The sequence below is a fragment of the Schistocerca serialis genome, chromosome 1 (genome assembly GCF_023864345.2).
Source record: "Schistocerca serialis cubense isolate TAMUIC-IGC-003099 chromosome 1, iqSchSeri2.2, whole genome shotgun sequence".
NCBI lineage: Eukaryota > Metazoa > Arthropoda > Insecta > Orthoptera > Acrididae > Schistocerca > Schistocerca serialis.
The window spans coordinates 101,896,103-101,915,050 of NC_064638.1; the positions used below are offsets into that span (position 1 = coordinate 101,896,103).

The 18,948-nt window shown below is 42.6% G+C and overlaps 1 pseudogene; it reads right to left on the bottom strand.

Moving 5' to 3' along the window:
• Positions 1-4,440: 4,440 nt before the first annotated feature.
• On the bottom strand, positions 4,441-4,558 carry LOC126425672 (5S ribosomal RNA; annotated as a pseudogene).
• Positions 4,559-18,948: the final 14,390 nt, after the last annotated feature.

Sequence of the window (18,948 nt, forward strand, 5' to 3'; positions counted from 1 at the left end):
GCATGATACAAGTATTTTTTAACAAGCAGCAGCTGCATTTGAGATATCTAAAGACAGAACTCAACCTCCCGCACAGTCCATGTGTGTTTTAGCATATACAAATGTTAGCTTTCGCAGTTATCATTGTATGTTGGTGGAAGTTTTATTTTTCTGGGTTGACAGGCACTTTTGACTGGGTATTCGAATCACTATTGCAGGCTAAAGATAAGAAATACATTTACACATTTTCAAGGAAAAATATGGAAAAGTTTACGAACCTATGGAAAAACGGGAAAAAATTTAAAGATCTAAAAAAATATGGAAAAATATGGTTGCTGAGCGGAACAGAGCTTTATGTTGGTCACCACACTGCAGTCAAGTTTTCTTAGGTGACTACCCACCTGTGGAGACATTCATTGGATGCATAGGGCCTGTAAAGATGTGCGAAAATTGTAGCTCAGCTTGTAAAGTGCTGGGCTATAAAGCAACAAATAGGTTATCTGTTCATCAGTGACAAGGCTTTCGTCGGGAGTACGCTGTGGTTCTCTAGATAGATCAGTGATTTGACGGACAGGGTGGGCAGCAATCTGCGGTTGTTTGCTGATGATGTTGTGGTGTACGGAAAGGTGGCGAATTTGAATGACTACAGGAAGATATAAGACGACTTAGAGAAAATTTGTATGTGGTGTGATGAATGACAAGTAGCTCGAAATGTGGAAAAATGTAAGTTAATGCGGATGAGTAGGGAGAACAAACCTGTAATCTTCCGTTACAGTATTACTATTCTCGTGATTGACACAGTCAAGTCGTTTAAATATCTGCGCATAACGTTGCAAAGCAATAACAAATGGACCGAGCATGTGAGAATTTTGGTAGAGAAGGCGAATTGTTGACTTCGGTTTATTGAGAGAATTTTAGGGAACAGTGGTTCACCTGTATAGGAGACCGCATATACAACGCTGGTTCGACCTATTCTTGAGTAACGCTCGAGTGTTTTGGATCCGTACCATGTCGGACTGAAGGAAGACATCGAAGCAATTCAAGGGTGGGCTGCTAGATGTGTCACCGGCAGGTTCGAACAACACTTAAGTGTTACGGAGATGCTTCGGGAACTCAAATGAGAATTCCTGCAGGGAAACACTATTGACAAAATTTGGAGGACTGGCATTTGAAGCTGACTGCCGAACGATTTTACTGCCGCTAACATCACAGGATCGCGAAGATAAGATGTGAGAAATTAGAGCTCATTTAAAAGCATATAGCTAGTCCTTTTTCTTTCGCTGTATTTGTTGAGTGCAACAGGAAAGATAATGACCAGTAGTGGTACAGGGTACCCTCCGCCACGCACTGTACGGTGGCTTGCCAAGTCTCCATGTAAATGTAGACAATGGCTCAAAATGTATATGACACCGAGTCTGCACACGATTAGACCACTGAAAAGGTAACTTAATTCAGCACTGTGATCGGTGAGATGTACGAACGCTAGTAAACCAGGTTAATGTACTCCAGCCACGAAATATTACTCTCCAAAACATAATATTTTCTCTTTCGTTTGGCGGTCCACTTGCAAAACGTTCCGTTCTCCCTCTGTTTCCTGCAGCTTAGACTCTCTGCAAAACGATTTTGTGTGCGTTTCAGTAGAGCTCCAGGTTCTCCCACCCTCTCCGTGCCTACTTGCAGCACTTGCACGAGAGCCTGTCGGCGAGAGTGGAAGGGGATTTGAGCAAGTAACAACTATAAGAGGATTAGAACGAAAGATTAAGGAGGAGGGTTTAAAACAAAAGGATATGAGCGCACAAGTGGCGCGGTATAATGGAAATTCTGCCGTAATGAGAATTTAAGCTTCAAAGTCAATAACCCGGCAAGTCATGTCGGAAATACCCCCCTGAGCAAAAGTTTCCTCAATGGGCACGAGTGGCGAGGTACGGACAATCTCAGAGGATGTAAACCTCATACGCAGCGTACACACACAAACGCGACGCATGAGTGGCTACACGTTGCCTGCGTCCGCCGGCTTGTACGCGAAAGAGCAACGACGCGAAAATGTTGCAGAATTAAAGTGGATGGCTACGCTTTTTCAAAATACCGCATTGAATAGCACCCCGTATGTGCTCCTTCAAAGAGCAATTACGCAAGCCATTGTAGGGGAGCCAAATGAAAGAAAATACGTAAACATATACAGAACACGCTTGTTCGCTGCACGCGAATGAAGTGCGGAACGAGGGGAGATCAACAATGACTTCACAATGACGAAGCAGTTGTTTTCCGCAGGACAAAAGCGCAACAAACTCATTGTTCTAAAGTGTAATTTCATGTTAGGCTGAATCTCATCTGCAACCCGTCATTACTCACTGCGACAGCTTCAGGGCTCACGTAGCATTCTGCAAACGCTTTCCATCTGGTGTCGTCATTCTCAGTTACAGTCGGCTGAACTTCTACGAAGTGGAAAAGACTATCCGGAAACTGAGTTTTGAATTCTGACAACCATAAAGTGCATGTCACAGTTTTGGCATATACAGAACCAAAACTGTTATCTATTGTACTAGCTAAACGAACACTTGTTCGCCATGTCTCAGAAAACCATATTACTTTTGTACGACCTGGGTTTTGGGATGCAAGATCACTTTCCGTACACAGATTCCAAAGGTGACAACACAACAAAGACATGAACACCCCACACTCCAAGTGCTCTGAGAGCAGCTCCAGCAATTTATAGAAAAAAATGGTTCAAATGGCTCTCAGCACTATGGGACTTAACATCTTAGGTCATCAGTCCCCTAGAACTTAGAACTACTTAAACCTAACTAACCTAAGGACATCACACAACACCCAGCCATCACGAGGCAGAGAAAATCCCTGACCCCGCCGGGAATCGAACCCGGAAACCTGGGCGTGGGAAGCGAGAACGCTACCGCACGACCACGAGATGCGGGCGCAATTTATAGATCGCTGCGTGTTGTCTTAGATACATTGTAGCGCTTTCCACAAATACTTGATAGTGGCTGTTTAATTTTATTGCTAAATACACACTAACACAAAAGAACGACGCACCACGAAGGAATTATCCAAATAGGACAGAAATCGGGAGATGTGATGTACAGGTACAGACCAACAAATGTTGACAATTTCAAATAAATTGGAGCATTTATTCAAGAGAAAGGACTTCACGAACTGAGCAAGTATGACCCTTGTACACAGCTATTCGGCTTGGCATTGATTGAGAGATTTGTTGCATGTCCTCCAGAGGGATATCGTCCCAGATTCAGTCGAACTGCAAAATCCTGAGCATGTTGTAGGGTCTTGCCCGTAGTGCTCCATACGTTCTCAATTGAGGAGCAATCAGGGGACCTTGCTGGCCAAGGTAGGGTTTGGTAAGCACGGGGACATGCAATACAATCTCTAGCCTGGTACGAGCGGTCATTCCCTTGCTGACATGTAAGCCTGTGATGGGTTGCCATGAATGTCAACAAAACGGGGCGTAGAATATCGTCGGCGTACCACCGTGCTGTAAGGTTGATGCAAGTGACAACCAAAGAGATTCTGCCATGAAAAGAAGTGGCAGCCCAGAGCACCACACATTTCCTGCTTCCATAATTTTGTGGTCGCCGGCCGGTGTGGCCGAGCGGTTCTAGGCGTTTCAGTCTGGAACCGCGCGACCGCTACGGTCGCAGGTTCGAATCCTGCCTCGGGCATGGATGTGTGTGATGTCCTTAGGTTAGTTAGGTTTAAGTGGTTCTAAGTTCTAGGGGACTGATGACCTCAGATGTTAAGTCCCATAGTGCTCAGAGCCATAATTTTGTGAGAGTCATCAGCGAGAAAAAGTTTTGTAAATGTTTGAAATTAAGTGTAATGTTTGTTGCAAGTCTCTAATTGCTCTTATTCTCAAACAATGGGTAATTGATGTGTGGGTGCCCTCACGTTGTTGGCTGAAGTGCTTTTTCATCCTCATCACCACTCCTTTGATACGTGGGTGGTTCTTACATGATAGTCAGTAAAATGTATACAGAGTTTGATTGAAATCGGTCCGGTGGCGTAGGAGAAGATGTGGAATACATCGAGTTTTGTAATTTGTGTGAATTTACTGCAACCAGTTGCTTTCATAGGCGTTTGTTTTCCCACGATCACATTTCAGGATGCTTGGTACTCCATTTTCAGATGTTTAAATTTATCCAAGTGTTGGTAAAATTATTTCTGTACAAATGGGGTTACAGAATTTCGCACTGGTAGTTTTTAAGACTAAAAGTAAAAGTAAACTCCTCCCGAACAGGCCAAGAAGACCCAGCGGTACCGACCGGACGCCGTGTCATCATCAGCCCATAGGCGTCATTGGATGCGGATATGGAGGGGCATGTGGTCAGCACACCGCTCTCCCGGCCGTATGTCAGTTTCCGAGACCGGAGCCGCTACTTCTCAATGAAGTAGCGCCTCAGTTGGCTTCACAAGGGCTGAGTGCACTCGGCTTGCCAACAGCTCTCGGCAGACCGGATGGTCACCCATCCAAGTGCTAGCCCAGCCCGACAGCGCCTAACTTCGGTGATCTGACGGGAACCGGTGATACCATTGTGGGAAGGCCGTTGGCAGTTTTTAAGACAGCTATTCCAAAACGTAGTAAGTATAAAAACAATGTTCACTACACGTAAATAAATGTAAACATCTGAACCTGCGGTGAACATAAAATGAGTGTGTTCACCAAAACACATGGTTTGAGGCATAATTTGTTGGTGTAGGCTTTCGGGTTCCATTCATGTCATTCATATCGGTGTGTTACCTCATAAATATTAATGTCACGGTCGCCATCATTTTGACAGCAAGTTACGAGCTCATGTAAATACATCGATGGAAAAAAATGACAATACCGAACCATAATTAATGCAAGGTAATGAAATTTTGGAAATACATTTGTCTAGGTAACTTATAGAAGTGATTAACATTGCAATATCACAGATCGATGTAAGGGAGAGACAAGCCATAGCTAATGTGAAGTGTTGCTACATTAATAACCGGTGTAACCGCCAGAATGTTGAATGCAAGCATGCTAACGTGCATGCATTGTGCGGTGCAGGTGCCGGATGTCTGTTCGTGCGATGGAGGTACACGCCTCTTGCAATTGGTCAGTCAATACAGGGCGTTTAATGGCGTTTCTAGACGACGCTGGAGTTGTCTGATGATGTCCCAAATGTGCTTAATTGGAGACTGATATGGTGATCGAGCAGGCCAAGGCAACGAGTCGGCACGCTGTGCAGAATGTTTGGCAACAACAGCAATATGTGGGCCAGAGTTATCATACTGGAAACCAGTCTCTGGAATGCTGTTGATGAACTGCAACACAACAGATCGAATCATCGTTCAGGATAAGTGGGAGAACCACGAGAGTGCTCCTGCTGTCATATACAATCGTATTCCGGACCATAACTCCAGGTACAGGTCCACTGCGTCTAGACTGCGGGCAGGTGTGTCTAGACTCACCTGGCCTCATTCTAACCAACTCAGAGCTATCACTGGCACCGTGGCAGAATCAGTTTTCATCAAAAAACGCAACAGACCACCACTCTGTCCTCCAATGAGCTCTCGCTTGAAAGCACTAAAGTCGCAAATGAAAGTGGTTTGGGGTCACTGAAACCCAAACCACAGGACGTCTGGCTGGGCGCTGTCCTTGAAATGATCAATTTATAATTGTTCGTTTTGTCACTGTCACCACTGGAATCACTTCCCAAGACGCTCATGCGGTGGATCTCTCTGACGAGGCTTCCCTCGTGACAAGACCTGCCGTCAGGCAGAGCACAATGTTTTTTTTTTTTTTTGTCACTGTGGTGGCAACTGCTGCTCAGATTGCTGCTACAGATGCAGTACGATGTGCCAGCGCCATATACCGAACACGGTGGTCTTCCCTCTTACCGCGCGGAGTGGCCGCGCGCTTAGAGGCGCCATATCACTGATTGCGTGTTCCCTCCGGCCGGAGGTTCGAATCCTCCCTCGGGCAAGGGTGTGTGTTTTGTTCGTAACATAAGTTAGTATAAGGTAGTTTAAAAAGTGTGTAATTCTAGGGATCAATGACCGCAGCAATTTGGTCCCTTCGGAATTCATACACATTTGAACATTTCTTTTCTCTCGGATATTGCCACGCAGCTGTCAGGAGCCTTATCTTCTTGGGACTGTACATTCTCCTGCCAAGTCTTTCTGGAATATCACAGAAGGATCATCCAACTTCCCGTAGCCCTATTACACTTTCTCTTTCAAAGTCAGTGAGTTGTCAGTGGTGTCTTTGTCACCTTAAAGGCAGTACGTACGTACATCAACCCACCATGTCCAATCTCAAAGCTATCTAAGACTCACGACAGTTACAACGTGCAGCTACTGGCGCCACTCTGGTGCGACTGTCGCAAAATTGGAATAGATACGATCTGTCAGATGTAGAGAGATGTCTACCATCTTTTATTTATGTCGCACAATTCTTTCTTGGTGCTGCTGTTATTTATTTCGTCAGTGTATGTGAACCGGGCCCCTGAGTCCCCAAAGATTGCCCACATCTGTTTTATAGCCGCATCAGACTCGTCCTCTCCCTTGTAGGGACATGAAATGTACTCTTTCGATCCATCCAGTTTCTTCTCTGCGCTTGATAGTAGGATGCCCGTTCTTTTAAATTCACAGAAGATGTTTTCTATATGTCGAATTAATCACGTTGACCATCTTTTCTTTATCCATTTCTTCAAACATTTCTCTATGGCTTTGCAGCACTTCTTATGACTTTCGTTTTTAAGAGTCTTACAATGTTGTGTCCTGTTTTTCCATTACATTTTTGTCCTTCCTTCTGTCGTACATAAGTATTTCTTTTATTATTCACGGTTTCTTCGCCGTTACCTTCATTGTACCCATGTTTATAAATCCACCTTCTGGTGTTGCTCTTTTTGGAGCAGTCAATTCAGTGATATTCATCACTGCATCGTTATAGCCTAAGACCTGGTTCAAATGGTTCAAATGGCTCTGAGCACTATGGGACTTAACATCTGAGGTCATCAGTCCCCTAGAACTTAGAACTACTTAAACCTAACTAACCTAAGGACAGCACACACATCCACGCCCGAGGCAGGATTCGAACCTGCGACCGTAGGAGTCGCGTGGTTCCGGACTGAAGCGCCTAGAACCGCTCGGCCACCACGGCCGGCAACGATTCTCCTGAATCTTAGTCTACTCTTCATGATTATTAAATTGTGACTTGAGTTTATAACAGATCCTAGGCACGCCTTATAATCCAATATCTGATTTCGGAATGTCTAACCGTGAGGCCTTTTCCGGGCATATCTCCCTCTCTCGGGTTTTTTGAACGGTGTTCAGGAGAAATTCAAAACTGAAGCCTTTACTCTCCTGCATTACTAATACCAGTGTCATATTCTCTTGTTCTTCTACTCCTTCTCCTCCTACCGCGTTACAAATCCGCATGATAATTAGATTTTCTCCCTTTACATACCGAATTTCCCCCTCAGTATCCTCACATATATTCTTTACCTCTCCTTGTTACGTCGATGTGTAGACTCGAAAATTTGTGTTGTCATTGTTTTCGTGTCTGATGAGAACAACCCTATCAGTGAACTATTCACAGTAAGTCACTCTATATCCTACCTTCCTATTCATAAGGAATTCTACTGCCGTTATAACATTTCATGGCACTGCTGATCATTTCACTTCACTGATCACGAGTTCTCTAGTTTGAGACCTTTCAGTCCTTTTTCAGATTTTATATTTTCCCTACCACGTTCAGACTCCTGAAATGTCGTGCTCCGACTCGAAAGTTATCCCTTCGTCGCTTACACCATCTTTCACTCATTGTCCCTCCCCCACAGAAGTCTCTTCCCGGAGATCCGGAATCGTTTCCCAATGGAGGAATCATCATGTCATTTTTTCAGCTACAGACCACATGTGCTGTGTATGTATCTTATGTGTCTTGCATTCTTATGTCGTTTATAATTCCTGATTTTTCCACGTTTTGACGGATGTTAACTATCCCAAACTCTGTCCATTCTTCTGCTCTCTTTGATAAGGCCATTGGCAGAATTAGTACCACTCCACATCTCGGAGATCTTCGGCCAGCATTGCTGATTTAAGTAGTAGCTGGAATGTAACCGGAACCCATCGCGTTTAGGTTCTTACTGAAAGACACTTCCATTTTTTTCTATTTAATTACTATTAAAAACAGTCTTGATCATGATTTATTTTACAAGGTGACCGGTTTCGACCACTACTGTGGTCATCTTCAGACCTACAAGATGTATACAAAGCACTAATTAGAGGGCTACATGCATTAATGAAAATAACATGCATTCAAAAGTAATTCAATTATTGCCTAGTCAGGTATTGGGAGATTACAAGAAGTGTAGAGGGTTACGCACTAAAATTATGAAACTTATAACCAAAATATCTTTTAACAAACAATGCCTGATGAATAATGTGATTCCTAATTATGTAAAAATTAGTTTTAATACCAGATCAAGAAGAGATTTACACAAATGACATACATGGGACCTATCTCAGATAAAATAAATAAATTATTTAAGAACACAAGCGTGGCAATAGCATTTAAAACTAATAACCCCCTACAGATGAAACTGAAACACACAATTGGAGACTCAAATAGATACCAAAAGTCAGGTGTTTATAAAATAATATGTAATGACTGTGAGAAACAGTATATTGGCCAAACTGGCCGAAACTTTTTAACACGTTTCAGAGAACATACTACTGGTGCAGCACGTATCAAATCAATATTCGGTCAACATTCTTGATGAATACAATCATTCTGAGGGTTGCATTTCTAGCAATTTGAAAATATTACATACTGTGCCAAAAGGACCACTGCTAAATACCTTAGAAGAAATTGAAATTTTTTCACTTCACAAAAATAATCCATTATCTGTTTTAAACGAACAACTTCAGTTCAAAGACAAACATTTCTTTGAGCTTTTCGATGATCTGCTTTAGAATGTCTACTCTTCTGTATTTGTTTTAAAAAAAGGTCTTTCAAATTATTAAGACTTTTAGCAAATATTTTATCTTTACATTGTAATTGTATTTTACCAAACATTATTTTATCTGTTTTAGAATTATTGCTTTTATACTTTTAGACTGCCAATTCACATCGTTTTATTTTGTTATTGACAATGGCTCATAATTTAATAATTTTATAATTTTAAATTCTTTCAATTTTATTTGCTTATATGACTGGTATGTAACTTGAGGAATAGCAATGCCGTATAAAAAAAATGGCACTTGTAATCTACATACTAACTTCATAGATAATATTTCACATATACGGTCAACTACTTCGTAGCGTATTTGTGCAGCATGAGTTATATATATCAGCTACAAATTATTGTAGCTTACTCTTTTCGTTTCAATAAAGGCAAGTTGCTGCTCAATAATACATCGTCTGACGCCACAGTCTTTTCCATTCCACTTTGCAACAACTTCATTGGAAAGAAGCCTGCTGCCACTTCTTTGCATCGGCGTTTGTCCTCACCATGGCAACCACTAGTTCAACTATCGACTCTGCAACAACTTCAGTGGAAAAAGCTTGCTCCTTCATCTTTGCAACGGCGTCTAACTTCACCATAGCAACCAGTGGTTCCAAATGGTTCACTGACAGGCCACGAGAGGGCAACCCATGTACTGCCAAACTGAAGTTCATTTTCCTACATTTTTTAATATTTTTAACGCTTTTTAATTGACAATAGCTGTTAAATAAGCTAAGTTTAACGTGTATTTATTTCTAATTCTTGACAATGTTCTTTTAACTAAGAAATTTTAAATTGTAATTCGACTTATAACTCATTGGTTAATAATGACATCATGCAGTCAGAAGTGGGTGGAGCCTCCATTATATAAAGTAAGACGTGCACTGGTTTCTCCAGTTGTGATTCTCCAACAGAAAGGGGTTCCTACTCATTGGTAATTCAACGTTTTATAGCTTTATAGCCGTATAACTCTATGTTATTTTCATTAATGCATGTAGCCCTCTAATTAGTGCTTTGTATACATCTTGTAGGTCTGAAGATGACCACAGTAGTGGTCGAAACCGGTCACCTTGTAAAATAAATCGTGATCAAGACTGTTTTTAATAGTAATTATTTACAAGACATTGATCACTGCTGTTCCCATAATGCATTCAAAAGTAATTTTTTCTATTTGTTTCCAAGCGATTTTTCCACAAAATTTTTTCTTTTTTTTATGTCAGAGGGTGGCCAATCTCTCTAAAACACTGAGCTACCGTTTAGAAACTTGTGGACCACACCATTACTGCTCCAGAAACGGAAGAGCCCATTGCGGATGGTGATGTCTAATGAAAGAAATGTGCTGGCTGATGATGGGCAGGACGTGGTGACAATTTGAGAAACCTGTTTCTGGAGGGGAATCAGAGTGCCGTAACTTGCCTTCCACGTATCTGATAGTCACATGCAAAACGTTCGCCCCTTTGGGCGCGCCGCAATAAGGCGTGAACCCATCGATAAGGCAGGCGGGGTCTAATTTCCTGCTGCAAGTCAGGAGGCAGAGGGCGCGGTGCAAGAACTCCTGGTTACCTTGGCCACCGGCGCTCGCTCCGTGCCGGAAATGAAGCGAGTCGGGTAGCAGCGGCGATCGGGTGTGTTTACGGCGGGCGCACAGTGCTTCAGATCGGATCCGGCGGAGCTATCTCTGCACCCTATCTGCGGTCTGCGTCTGGAGCGAGCAAACGGATGCTGCCGCTCTAGCTGCCTTGCTCTGGCCCGAAGGCTTTAGCCTCTGACGCGTAGACGTTACTGGCATCGCGCAGCTCTGGTAACCAACACATGCACGAGGGATGTCAACAGAGTTTTAAATACATCGTAATAAAGGTTATGTAATATTTGTTTGGTTTGCAGGTGCATTGTTGGTTTGTTGGTTGTTTTGGGGGAGGCACTATACAGACAGGTCATCGTTCTCATTCGATTAGGGAAGGAACCATCCTAGAATTTGCCTGAAACGATTTAGGGAAATGACGGAAAACCTAACTTAGCACGTCCCGACGCGGGTTTGAACCGTCGTTCTTCCAAATGCGAGTTCAGTAAGGTAAGCACTCGCCACCTCGCTCGGTGATCTATTAGATGGGAAAGCTATGGAGATGAGAGGTGGGAGCTGAGGTGGGCAGTGGGGAAGACAGTCGTTGGGAAAGACAGAGTGAGGAGCGGTGTGTCTCATGGGTAGCACAGTGGTTGCAGGGGGAATGATATGGGGATGGGTAGAGAAGAAAAGGGGAGACGAGCCCCGACGTGAAGTGTGAGTGGCACATGTCTGGTATAGTAGCGAACGTAGAAATCCGCACGCCGCAGCATCTTATCAAGACGCTAGTGGAGTGAAAAGCCAATAAATTGTCAAATCAAAACACCTTCAGCCGTATAAACTTCTAGTTTTATTTTACTTTTGCTACTAGTTTCAGCGTTGAATTACACGATCTTCACATTCACTTACTGATATGTAGGAAGAATTCCGCCTCATGTACAATGAAAATAGGTGCTGTCGTACACTCACTGATATCCGTAGACTTCTTTTAACCTTTAGATCGTCATCTGCCGACTGGTAGCTAAATTAAAATAAAACTGGAAGTATAAACGGCTGATAATGGTTTGATTTGAGATTTTATAATGCACAGCCGATGTCTCACAACCATCCAATATGAGAATGGACAGATACTAAAACTAAATGACGCACCACTTTGGTAAGGTAGGGTGCCGTGTGGTAATTAGTTTTTTGTATTTAATGAGGACCAACACTAGAAAATACCTGCGCGGTGTCGTTGTAAGTGTCCGGTAAGAATGCACCATCATATGGCTCACTGGTAAGTGGCACAGATACTTCATATTTGGTCAAACAGATCTAAATGGCGTATGTAGAACTAAGTAGCACACTTGATCTTCCTGTGAAGAACCGACAATCGCAAGAGAAGAGGAGGCCCTGGTCAGATAGAATCAATTGGGTGACTACTGTAGCCAACTACGAAGCATGCCGAAAAGTAATGCTTCCGACTTTTTTTCGTGAAACTCTTACAGCTTTTATAATAAAAAGAAACACTGTTAACATTCGAAATAATTATTCTTCCTGTCCATTTATTTATTTCTCAACGTAGCCAAGCTGGCGACGAACACATTTCTCCTACGAGACATGAGTTCGTACATACCGTCAGTGCAGAATGTTCGACTTTGTTGACAGGGGCACAACCTCACCTTTGCTTGCACCACTGTATCACTGCCAAAGTGAAATCCTGGAAGATGTTCTTTAAGTTTTGGAAACAGATGAAAATCGGATGGAGCCCAGGCAGGAATCCATGAAGGACGGTCGATGACAGAGAACCCAAGGCGTCGGATTGTTGCAGATGTCGCAGCGCTCGCGTGTAATCTGGTATTGTCATGCTGAAGGAGCAGGTGCTCGATGTATCGACGAACTCTTCGAATTCAGTGAGGGCCTCGCAAAGCCTTGCAGAGTTTGTGGTGGTGCCTTTGGGGATGAATTCCAAAAGCCCTACACATCGCAGAACACTGTATGCATGATTTTGCCTGCTGACGACATGGTATTGAACTTTTTTAGCGTCTGTGATCTTTTGTGGCGAAACTCCATGTACACTTTCTCATATTCCTGGATGAAAGTGGGGAACCTAGCATTTATAACCCGTCACATTACTGATGTCGGATCGATCATCACCGTACGCACCTTTCTTTCGCCTGTGGGTTTCAACTGGAGGCACCTTTTCTGAGTTAGAAACTCGATTACAGCACGCCGTTTTTCAAGAACCGGCATAGTTACATTACACCCTGTCACTTTACACGCTACAGTTCGAAGCCTCTAGCGACAGAGTGTTGCAAATTGCGTCGCCTGAGTAATATGCATGACATGTAACACCTCCAATACTGAGAATAAAATAAAAAATTCGGAGGCACTGCTTTGCAGCACACCCACGTAATCACCAGGAGGGCAGTTTGCGCCTGGATGCTTTGTCAGTAGAGCAAATGCTTTCAGAGATTCCGTTCGAAGACTGGCATATGACAATCAGTCACGGATCAGTTTCCAACATGAAACTTCCTGGCAGATTAAAACTGTGTGCCCGACCGAGACTCGAACTCGGGACCTTTGCCTTTCGCAGGCAAGTGCTCTACCAACTGAGCTACCGAAGCGCGACTCACGCCCGGTACTCACAGCTTTACTTCTGCCAGTACCTCCGCTGCAGAGTGAAAAATATCATTCTGGAAACATCCCCCAGGCTGTGGCTAAGCCATGTCTCCGCAATATCCTTTCTTTCAGGAGTGCTAGTTCTGCAAGGTTCGCAGGAGAGCTTCTGTAAAGTTTGGAAGGTAGGAGGCGAGATATTGGTAGAAGTAAAGCTGTGAGTACCGGGCGTGAGTTGTGCTTCGGTAGTTCAGTTGGTAGAGCACTTGCCCGCGAAAGGCAAAGGTCCCGAGTTCGAGTCTCGGTCGGGCGCACAGTTTTAATCTGCCAGGAAGTTTCATACCAGCGCACACTCCGCTGCAGAGTGAAAATCTCATTCTGGAGTTTCCAACATGTTGCATGACGTTTTCAACGTGTCGGATGTTGCTGTTCGCTGGATCTCGCCAAGGGAAAGCTGCTAGGAAGTTTCAAATCACCACAGACTCCGCTGAATATTGAAAAATTTATCCGATATCGTACACTGAAAGCATGTGGATTCACCATGGACGAAATAGGCGAGTTTTTACTGAATGATTTTTAGGACTGACATGGTGTAGTGATAAAAGGTTGTGATCGTGAGGGGCAAACGCCCACCGGAGCATACTACCGGAATCTGCTGATGTGGTCATGCAACAGTGTCAAGATGAAGGACGTGGGAAGCCATCCATGGGAAATTTTTGCTCCACTAGAACGGCCCAGGTCATTCTGCACAGAACACAGTTACACATGCTGATTCATTGAGTTATGTTCCCATGTGTTCCCCGTACATGGCACCCACTGGTACTGGTGTACTTGGACGAAGAAATATGTGAATCATTTCTAGAATGACGTTGAGATTATTTTCGAACTAGACAGCTGAAATGTAGACATATTCAACCACAGTTTCGTCTAAGTCATTCATTATTTCAATAATGTCTTGCGTTTAAGGGCGAGAATGCAAAGATGGACTAAAATCATCACCAAGTTTGAAGATCACAGTTTCTTTGATTGTTTATTTCTTGTCAATGTCATAATTAAAATTTTATGAGTGCACCTCCTAAGCCACGCATATGACGTAAGCATAAGAAAATTTGCAGAAATAAACGAAATAGTTGGTGTCAACCACAAAAAGTTTGATTGCCAGGTTACTCCACGATATTCTAGTTTTTGTAAGATTTTCTTTAGGTCATTTTCTTGTCTGTCTGTCAGTTTAGTATAAATTTTTAAAATTAAACTAACTTCCTGGTGAGCTAGAGACCTTAACTTTTAAACGTAGCTCAGGCATGGATCACAACAAAAATTAACTCTGCTTCTTGTTTGATCCATGTACCTGCTATAAGTGTGATGGTGCAGGTGAAGGGGTTTGATAATGCCTGACATCTTGGCTGCCCTTCAGGACCACTGTGCTGTGCAGGTAGTTGTGGACGGACACCAGACGGAACTGTTACATGTATGACCGAGTCTCACCTCTGCTGTGTTGACTTCGTGGCATCACAGGGCCACGAGCACATCACCAGCCAATTGGTGCTCACCCCGGAACTTTAAGGCTAGCCACATCACAGCTCTGCCTTCACTTATGTATTCTCTGTGTTCTTGTATCGTTCTCATTACACACCACTAATTATGTCTGAGATTTCATTACGCCTTATGTTTTCGGTCTTGGACTTTTCGCTGTAGCTTTATTATTCCGCTCTGCCATCTCTGTTACCCTCGTGTTGTTGTTCTCCATTTCATATTTTGATAACCACTGTAGATGGCCACAGGCCAGTTGCCCAGTCTCTGCTAGTTCTTGAAGCAGTTCCCATCAACAATAAATATAAAAGTCTTGTAAAAATCATACAAAATTAATTTTATTTGCTACTTTATTTTATTTTCTACGGAATAACAGTTAACCAGATTGAGGTCTTATTAGACGGTAGTTATGATCAGGGGAAAAGATACCGTTTAATAACCACTGAGAAATTTCACACAGAGAAGATTAAAAAAGGAGAAAATAATCGGTTAAACAAAAATAAAATATTAATATAACATGTTCTTAAAGTAGGCTAAAAAGGAAAAAAAAACAATGTCTTGTAGACCCACACAGAGATTGCCCGGAAGATATCAGCTTATATATTTTTAATAGCTGTGATAATACTCGTAAGATTTTTACGTAAAAACGCGGAGTACAAGCAATAGATAATAGTTGGGAGGTGAACTATCTATGTTTAAATTAAGTAGTGATGCACGAAAATCTTTGGTTATAAATCTTAGAAGTATTTTGCCGCGCGGGGTAGTGGCGCGCGATGTGAGGCGCCTTCCCTGCCGTCGGAGGTTCGAGTCCTCCCTTGGGCATGGGTATATGTATTGCCGAAGCGTAAGTTAGTTTAAGTTAGATTAAGTAGTGTGTAAGCCTAGGGACCTATGACCTCAGCAGTTTGGTCCCATATGAACTTACCACAAATTTCCAACAATTTTTTAAAGATTTTTCGTAGCTATTTAAGATTCGCAATCAAAAATCTCTAAGGCAATCTGTATGGTGTTAGGACTCTGTATGAGGCTAAAAGAAGTTGTTACGTCTTTATCCAATTTAAAAATTGAATTAAAATCTTTTAAATATAAATAAATATTTATTGATGAATCTATGATCAGTACTAATTGAAACATATGAAAATGACTCACGTTTAAGGAATAGTTGGTTTAATTCATGCAGAGCGTTCAGGAACGTGTTCCATATTCGTACAGGAGGTAGATTTATTCTTTTTATCGTTTATTGTATTTACTTTTGCTTAAATATGGAGCTCCAGCAGTTACCTGTGTGGTGTCACCGCCAGACACCACACTTGCTAGGTGGTAGCTTAAATCGGCCGCGGTCCATTTAGTACATGACGGACCCGCGTGTCGCCACTGTGTGATCGCAGACCGAGCGCCACCACAAGGCAGGTCTCGAGATACGGACTAGCACTCGACCCAGTTGTACGACGACTTTGCTAGCGACTACACTGACGAAGCCTTTGTCTCATTTGCCGAGAGACAGTTAGAATAGCCTTCAGTTAAGTCCATGGCTACGACCTAGCAAGGCGCCATTAGCCTTACATAGTTTGATAGTTATCGTATGACATGTCTCATCAAGAATGCTGTATTCACATGAAGGAATAAAAGTTAAGTATTCGAGGAGCTGCATACTTTTCTTATTAGCATTCACTACTTATCCTGTTCCAGAATTCACGCCCGTCTGCGTTAGATAGCGTGCATTTCGGCCTCCTCTATCTACAAGGTGTTGGCACATTTGCCAACACATCAACCTGTTAAATCAATAGATGACAGTAGTATATCATTGTTTAGTGATGTGTGTCTGTTGTATGGACTTGGCTGGTAGCTTAAGCATTTACATTAGCACATTCAACAATTATGTCCAATACTTTTCCACTTACTGTAAAATAACGGGATTACTTACTCAGTTTTGGCTCAAATGGTTCAAATGGCTCTGAGCACTATGGGACTCAACTGCTGAGGTCATTAGTCCCCTAGAACTTAGAACTAGTTAAACCTAACTAACCTAAGGACATCACCAACATCCATGCCCGAGGCAGGATTCGAACCTGCGTCCGTAGCTGTCTTGCGGTTCCAGACTGCAGCGCCTTTAACCGCACGGCCACTTCGGCCGGCTACTCAGTTTTCTTACTGTGATTATAGACGTGAAGGTAATCATCTTCGATCAAAACTATTCATACTGCACAATAAATTTGCAACTGAGAGGGCAAAAACAGATGATAATAAAAAAATAAATATCAACACAGTTGCCGAGTTCTCTTGTGACCAGTATTTCAGTATAGTGACAACAGGTAGTACTTGTCAAAAGGACGGGAAAGATGCGTAAACACCTGTCCACAAACAAATACTAGTTGAGATATAGGCCAATCTTACCTCTTACATCCATCTGTTGACACAACAAGAGGTGCTTAATGTATGTGTGACTCGTTCTTATACAAAATGCAGTTCTTCTCTTCACAAACTCATGGGTTCATGAGAGCTCATCACTCCTCAGTACTCGTCACATGAGCCGGCCACAGGCTCCCGTAATGTTTCACTCTTGTGACAGAACGCTGTTCCTCTAAATCCTGACAGCTTCCACTCGACTGAAACGAACCACTGACCCACATGGCCGCTAGAATCACAAACCTAGCATTGTTAACACTGCAATTTCCAACTAATGTTCACCGGTCTGAAGAAAAACTTAGCACCAGTAGATCTGCTGTACTTGATGCTGCAAATATAGAACCAAGTCATTGTAACTTGAACCCCTCTACTGGTTCCTGTCTAGGTAAAACAATATAAACAATATGGGATTTGAACCACCTCTAGCCGGCCGCGGTGGTCTCGCGGTTCTAGGTGCTCAGTCCGGAACCGCGCGACTGCTACGGTCGCAGGTTCGAATCCTGCCTCGGGCATGTATGTGTGTGATGTCCTTAGGCTAGTTAGGTTTAAGTAGTTCTAAGTTCTAGGGGACTGATGACCACAGATGTTAAGTCCCATGGTGCTCAGAGCCATTTGGACCATTTTTTTTGAACCACCTCGATGCAAAACACGTTTTGTTATTTACTTCCGCAACCGATTCAGTGAAATACCGCCATCAACAGTGGGTTTCTTTGTTCTAAGATATGTAAAATTAGAATCGTTACGATACATTATGAGAAAGAAACGTTATTACATGATTACTATTTCTTCCAGATACTGAGGGAATAATTTTATAGTACCTTTTTACGTTAGTCAGTGAGTAACTGCCGTTTCTTTGGCATACAGCGTGTCATCTACGAAGTGTGAGAGGCTGCCACAAAGAAATAGGAAAACTTAAACTTTCAAATGTCAGTGCTATTACTATTTGCCGTAGTATTGTGATAGAATTTTTATGGGTGCTAGGTTTTAAAATAATCTGCTATGTATTCATGTTCGTTGGTTGGCTTTTAGTTGATCTGAATCCGACCACACCACATCAGAACAAAGAAACATGTGTTATACACTAACATGTAATAATAAAGTAGTACATAGCACTGGAAACTTAATGAGGAAGCGAGAGATCTCCGCAACATTCAGAACAAACAACATAACACAAACAAGACTAGGATTAGACACAAGAACTACAGACAAATTCAGCTATGCAGGAATATAACGATTCCCCTTTTTCAGAAAACTGAATACACCACTTCACAAATATAGAAACTCATCTGCACATCACGAAACACAGAAACTGCTTATACCGGAAAGTGAAGTTACAAGAAAATGTCACGGATTGCACGGATTCTCCTGCCGGACATTCAAGTCCTCCCTCGGGCATGAGTGTGTGTGTCGTACTTAGCATAAATTAGTTTAAGTAGTGTGTAAGTCTAGGGATCGATGAACTCAGCAGTTTGGTCCCTCAGGAATTCACACATATCTGAACATCTAGAAGAAAATTATTACAAAATATTTGATGAGATGAACATCCGCAACTGAAGAACGTAATTTATAGAATAAAAATCATCTTTAGTTGCCAGTAATTTTCTTTATTTGTTCCACAACCGGTTTCGTAGCTTCCGTGTCTTGGTGTCCGGGCGGGCGCTGTAGTTGCTGGTCCTCTGCTCCCATACGTATGTTCGGCGTTGGTGTAATCCCCAGTAACTCACTGGACGGGTTGCCACGCATTTATGTTCATATAATTATTTGCTGTTACATGTAGACGAAGCTTTAAGTTTCGAAACAGGTAGTAGAATAAATGAAGAAAATTGCTGTCAACTGAAGCTGATTTTTATTCTATAAATTAGAAAACTG